Source organism: Scardinius erythrophthalmus, assembly GCF_964197995.2.
Source record: "Scardinius erythrophthalmus genome assembly, chromosome: 21".
NCBI classification, from domain to species: domain Eukaryota; kingdom Metazoa; phylum Chordata; class Actinopteri; order Cypriniformes; family Leuciscidae; genus Scardinius; species Scardinius erythrophthalmus.
In genome coordinates, this window is record NC_138241.1 from 15,316,750 (window position 1) to 15,324,000 (window position 7,251).

Sequence of the window (7,251 nt, forward strand, 5' to 3'; positions counted from 1 at the left end):
AGTATATGGTACACGATATTCCCTCAAGTTCCATAAACGAGAAGCAACATAAAATGTATATACAGTATATAAAATATGCAATAAAAGGGGCAAATTATATATTTTTTTAGCTCAAAAAGAAAAGGAATTTGCTAACGGTAAAACAAATTACATATTACTTGAAAAAAAAAAGAATAATAATAATGCATACTTAATAAATACTTTAAGTATGCATGTATTTTCTAGTATTTATTGACATTCAGGGACAGGTTGCTGCTGAACATTCAATCAAAACATTCACTCTGTATAGAGCTTGATTATTGTCAGTTGTTAGTCCAATCACAGTAAATGTAATTACGCAATGTAATTATGCAGTTACTGCTATAATTGGTTGAACAGTCATGTGTGAACAGTGAGTACTTTCTAGAGCGCTTTGGGTACCCAATGTTCACTGTCAGGGCAGTTGCTAATTTGCTGTTCTTCACAAGTCTGCTTGTAAGAAAGTCCAGTTGCAGAAAGAGTTGTTCAGCTGTAGATGCCCAATATGGGCAGAGATCTTACTGTACCTTATGGCAGTGAAAGAACCTTAGTTTGGATAATAATAGGGCTGGGAATCGATAAAAAAAAAAAAAAAAAAAAAAAAAAAACGAATTAATTGCACAATTTGCTGTGATTAATCGCAATTAATCGCATTTCCCCCAAACTTGTAATCATCAATATTTAAATGCAGAATCACTAATTAAATTAAACAACACACAAAAAAAAGGATAAAAAAAGAAAAATGTCCATACAAATTGGACAGAAAATAGCCCTACATTAAAATATCAAACATCAATATATCAATATATTATTCTTCATTCAGTTCTATGCAACATACTCAGATTTAACAGATTTATTTTTTGACTAATTAGCCTATCAAAATAAAGTATAGTCATACAAAGCTATTATTACCAGAGCATGTGATCAAAGGCAACATTTTAAGTGGATCAAAGTCGTCAACATTTGAAGTGGATCAAAACCTTTCATCAAAGTTAAACATGAATTTTGAACAATACCCGTTCTTGTCTTAGGACAACTTTGATTAACTTTTTTGATCCACTTCAAATGTTGACTACTGTATATTGTAACAGTCATGTTCAGTTTCATTGCCACGTTGTTTCGTTTTCCCTGTCACCTTGCCTGTGTTCTCGTTCATTCATTAGTTGTCATGGTTTCTAATTAGTTCTCACCTGTTCCCTGTTCCCTTAATGATCTTCCCCATGTTTTTAAGCCATCTCTTGCTTCTGCTCATTCTCACGTTAAAATAGGGTAGTTGTGTTATCATCTGTGTTTATTAAAGTAATTCTTGACGTTCGTTCTTTGTAACGCATCATCTGTTGGATTCTACAACACAGCTTAAAATTAATATTAAAATTTGACTAGTCAACCATCCTGCCCATTCCAAAAATAAAAAGTTGTTGAAATGAAAACATGCAAGTTAAGACAAAATGGCTTTTTACAAAAAGTATATTCAAATTAAAGCTGCAAGCAGCATTTATCAGGGTTCAAGCAATTAAGGCCATTAAGACTTTTAAGCACAAAAGCATCAGAAGTTATTAAGTTTTATTTAGCAAGCATGTAACCACTGACATAATAGATGGAAAAGACCATTTACAGCCAATACAGGCAATGTACCATAGGAAATATATGGTTTTAAAGCTTTTTAACAGTTATAGCGCCACCTATGGTCCGATCTCCATAAAATTTTGCATGCTTGTTAATGATGTTATGTCACATATGCTCACCAATATTTGTGAAGTTCTGAGTTTTCCTTTGGGATTTATAGGCTTTTGAGTGTATTTTGCCACGCCCCTTTTCTAAGTGACCCTGTTACACCCAAATGCCAAAGTTCAACTTTTTTTTGATAATTATTGAGAGAGTCCAGAGAATTGTCCTAGACTGGTTTGGTTCCGATCGGGCGAAAAACCAGGGACTAATTCGCAAAAGTAGGTTATGGACAAAATTCAACCTAGCAGAAAATTTTCCCTGCCTAAATCAAAATCAGCCATTTTGTCCGCCTTGAGCCAAGGATTCCAACGATATAAGACACTTGATCCTGGGACAAACGGTCTAAGAGTTATGAGCAATTTTGAACTTTTGGTTGCTGTAGCGCCACCTATGGGCCATTCGTGGTCATACTCTGATAGGTTGCCCCCAAATTGAGGCCTACCATCTGGCCAGGTTTCAAGTCTCTAGGCCTTACGGTTTGGCCTGCACGATGCGTTTTACAAATCCTTACAATTACAATAGGGTTTCAGCATTTCATGCTTGAACCCCTAAAAATAAATTCTCTCTCATTATCTGTATCGAGACCTCACAGATTGAATGGTTGGTATTAGTCAGAGCCTGATCCATAATATAGAGACTTTTTTTAATTATTATTAGGACATGACCTCAGTTAATTATTTTCATTTTATTGATTCAATCATCGTTAGGCTTAAGGTAGCATGAAGGTGAGTGTTCAAAGGAGCAGACAGATGAAGGAGATTTTAAAGAGACTAAAATTTTGTCAAATCCCATTACATTCTGGACATGTCAGTCATGATAAACAGAGTTTTCACAAGAATATTAGAAGTGCTCAAAGAATGAAATCTCACTGCAAGCAGAAGCAATAATCAAGGAGAGGTACTCACCATGCATTTTGATTGTTACAGCTACTTCATTTTTCCTCGCGGAAACAACCTTACGCAGTTATGGAACCGTGGGATTGGAATCAGATTCCATACATGCAAGGACTCATTTTAAAGTTTTGTTATGTCATTATTCATAAGAGAATTCTGAAAGTCAGATTTGAAGTTTGAATGTCATTGTTAAATCACTCATTAAATTATACATTTTCTTAACATACAAAAATAACAGTGCTGAATAGTAGTATAAGACCAGATATAATCATAAAAAAAACATATTCTCTCCCTATTTCAACATGATGTCTACATGCTCAGTTTTATGCCTGATATAGATTCCAGACACAGAGAGCACCAATAAGAGATGATCACTTTTGACAAATCAACAGATATGACCTTTGCAGCTACATGAGGCCAGAAATTATAATCTCCCCTTATGAAATGCATTATAGAGAGCTGACATTTCTTATGCTTCTACACAATGAGGGCCTTGACAGAGAAAAAAAAACAGCAAACTAGTACTACCATGTTTTTGAATCTAGCATCAAGGCACTATCACTGTTGTTTGTACAAAAAACAATTTGTTACATTAATATAGTGCGTTTCTTGGCACTCAATGCACTTAAAGGTACAATCTGTAATTTTTTCGCCGCCAGAGGTCACATTTTCAAAACAGTAACAAAGACGAAGGTTGATGATGCAATGAAGGAGAGTGGAACGATGGGAGATGTCGTTTTCACCATGCAGAGATGTGTGGAATTCACGAATCAAATAAATTATATATCAGCTAATAAATTAGTTTTTGTATTATCTGAACGTTTGATCACACTATTTTATGTCATCTTAATGAATTGGCTGCGAGGAACGTGAAATGTAATGCTATATTAGCCTGTTAATGATATGTGACTATTTGTCAAATGATTTGGTGGGTTAATGCTGCGCAGTTTTACACGTTTAAAACAATCGTACTAAAAGTACATTTGAACAAACCCACAGTATTTGCAAGAAATGGCTAAATATTTTTGTGCAACACATAGGCTACTGTATTTAATTTCACTGCCAAAAACTTGGTCACCAGACATGATAAAAAGTGTTAAAGTGCAATATAACCGTATGTGTACAAAAAATATATATATATTGACTTACCTGTCTACTAAAACACATGCGAGAGCGGAGTCTCTGTGGAGAGATCAAGTCCAAGTTTGTCCATCTCGAAAAACGCCACACCGATATTGATCCTTGTTTTATTTCTCCGTTTGTCCTTAAGCCTGCTTGCCTCAGTTGGTCTACGTTTATGTTTTTTGGGGATTTTCTGTACTCGCAATCAATAATCGTGATGACTGAACGACACAACAAGCGGCGTGCGAGATATTGTATCATAGATATATGTACATATATCATCACTAGCGGCTTACATATCCGGCTCCGGGGGGTTACTATTGTTAATATTGTATCATAGATATATATACATAGAACATCACTAGCGGCTTACGTATCCAGCTCCAGGCCTTCTGCAAAATGATCAGAAGGCATTTATAAACCCCCCGTGTGGAGTTATTTTATAATGGATGGATGTACTTTTTGAGCTTCAATCTGATGGTTGCAATCCACTGCCATTATAAAGCTCGGAAGTGTCAGGGTGTTTATCAATATAACTCCGATTGTATTCATCTGAAATAATGAGATAATTTTCATTTTAAAGTGATCTACTCCTTTAACTTAATGTCAAACTGAAGTCCTTTTCAAATCTGTCCTTACACAGTAAATCCACAGGTTGAGAGTTCAACAAGAGTCCACAGCAATTATAAATAAGACAGATAAGCATTAAAGCAGGAATAACAAGCGATGATTCTTTCACTATTCTCCTTATTACTCCACTAATAGAGCCACTTGTGGATAAAAATGTGTAAGTGAATTCGGACACTGCGCCTGAAGGGCTGCCGCATTTGCATAGTTTATGCTTGCTGAAAATCATTTGAAACTGTCAGCTCCAGTAGTAAGATGAAAATATTTATCTTGAACTCTGTCATAGAAACTATGTATAAACATTAATTAAACAATTTAATAATCAATAAAAAAGGAATTTATACCTGTATGATATTGTGCAGTCGCCATATTGGACCAGCAGTTTGGAAAATGGATGGATGGATGATTCAGGGTGCTTTCACATCTGTAGTTCAGTTCATTTGGTCCGGACCAAGGGTGAAAAATTATACTTTGTAGCATTTTTCAGGCGTTTTGGTTCCTTTTCACACCAGACTGATCGCACTGGTCCGAATCAGCTTATGAGTTGATAAAACGAACCAAAATGCAGTCACGTGACTACATCCACGTCACTCGTTGGCCAGATATGTCTGGCATTTCCATAACTGCACTTCGTTTGGTCAGAATTAACGTGCGGGAAAACCCGGCAGATAACACGCCGCTGTTTACTATGGAGAGACGACTGCGTGGGCTGGTTGTATCCTTCGTCATATTTTATTATATAGTTTGTCTACTACACCACTTTAGACAAACAAGATTATTTGAGAATGAAGCGAGGATGCGGCTGTTAATAATTTCTATCAGGCTCTGTCTGCACCTCCTCACAACTTAAAGTTTGTCCGCGAGTGCAAACTGTCAACAAACATTTCTCCTCATCCCATAATCACAGCGCAGCTGACTACGGCAACTGGTTTAGTCCAAAAAATGCGCAGTTCTTTGGCAGTTGGTTCTGTTCAAGGTCGGATCACGTTCTCACCACAAACGAACCGCTCCAGAGTTCGTTTCAAAACGTACCGAGACCACCTCTTCGAGCAGGTCTCGGTACGCTTGTTTGGTCCGCTTTTGGTGCGCACCCGAGTGCGATTGCCGCATTCACACCTGCCCAAACGAACCGCACCAGTGGGGAAAACGAACTCTAGTGCGATTCAATCGAACTAAACGAGGCAGGTGTGAAAGCACCCTCAGTTGCGGGCGCCATCTTCTGATCATACGCGAGAATTAATTCGGTGCACGACTCTCACAGTGCATTATGGATATTCTCTAGCTGTTGAGTGTGCATTGGTTGTACACTCGTTATTGTGCTGCATTATGGGATGGAATAAGTGCACTATGGTATTGGACACCCACACAAAATGCATGTCCCCTCAGGATATAGGGGCGATTTCAGACACAGCCTGACTGACTGGCCATGCTGTGCTTTAATGTGAGTCCAAACACCCAGTTAATGAGCAGCAGGTGTGTCCAATTAGTACTCGGAGTGTGAGTGCAGGGCTGAAATCTCCCCCTAAACCCCCAACCACTATTCCCTACGTTAGTCAACTAATATGGTTCACTTGAAGGAGTGAATGAAAATGAGTGAGCGAATTCAGACAGATGTTGAGTGTATATCGGCTGTACATTCGTTATTGCAGTGCAATGTGGGATAGAATGAGCGCACTCGATAACGTCCACTATGGTTTCGGACACCACTACAAATGGCTGTCTCCTCAAATAATGCCCTATTTGAGGGTAAAGGGGGCGATTTCGTATTCAGCCCAGGTGAGTGAAAGCGTGAGAGGAGCTGCATGCAAAGTGCACATGTCACAAGTAATTTATTATTATAGTACAAGACCTGAACCTATAAGGACAATTTCTGATCTTCTGCAAAATAGTTGCCTATGCAAAGAGGAATTTAACTGAAATGCACAGGGTGCACATAACAATTTACAACAAAACAATATAAACAACACTAAAGAGAGCCAATACCCCAATTGATTTTAAATTAAACTTAAATAAAACAATTTGCATAGCCTCATAAATCCCCATTATTTGGTAACATTTACTGCCCAGCGAGCGGGACTGGTCAGATTCGATCAGAACTCTGAAAAGTTTCATCAATTAAGCAATAAGCAATGGGAACAGTATTATTCTAAAACTTGCCTAGGTGATTTGTTAAACTCATAAAACTAGTATATATAGTACAACTGAAGTACAAAGTACAAACTTAAAAATCATGAAAATATCAATAAACATTGACATTAAAGTATTATTAGCAACATTCATGGACCACACAACTTTTCTGAAGGGAATACATCATTTGAAAAAAAATGTCTTACAACAGTGCATGCTTTTCTGTAATATTTTTTGTTGTTTTATATTGTTTTGTAGTTACAGCGGGCATTTGCATTTCACAGCAAAGGGGTTTTAAAGGTCTAGCATCCTCTCATGCACAGAACCACTGAAAGCGCAGAGCAGATGCATCCTCAGGAGCGTCAGGTAACCATAGGAACAGACTCAACTTATGCTGCTGATGCTGCAAAACCTCCGCCCACTGGTAAACATCACAATAAACACTCCAGTTTTTTACAGCACCGTTTGCATAAAATGTTTGCGTGGATTTATTAACCTCTTTATGCCAAGCATTGGTCTAAAGCATGAACTTAAGGAGCAGGCACTTGTCGTTCAGGGAACAGATAATAAAGAACAGATGGTCGCTTCAGTAGTCAGATTAAGCACGCAAAGCCGTGACGGGACTGTGACAGTCAGGGAAAGATGTTAAACGAGTTTCAGTGCTTTGAATTCACCTGGAGAGCTGTTTTGAAAACCCACCGGGACAAACAAAATCTTTCCAGTCTGAAGTGGAACT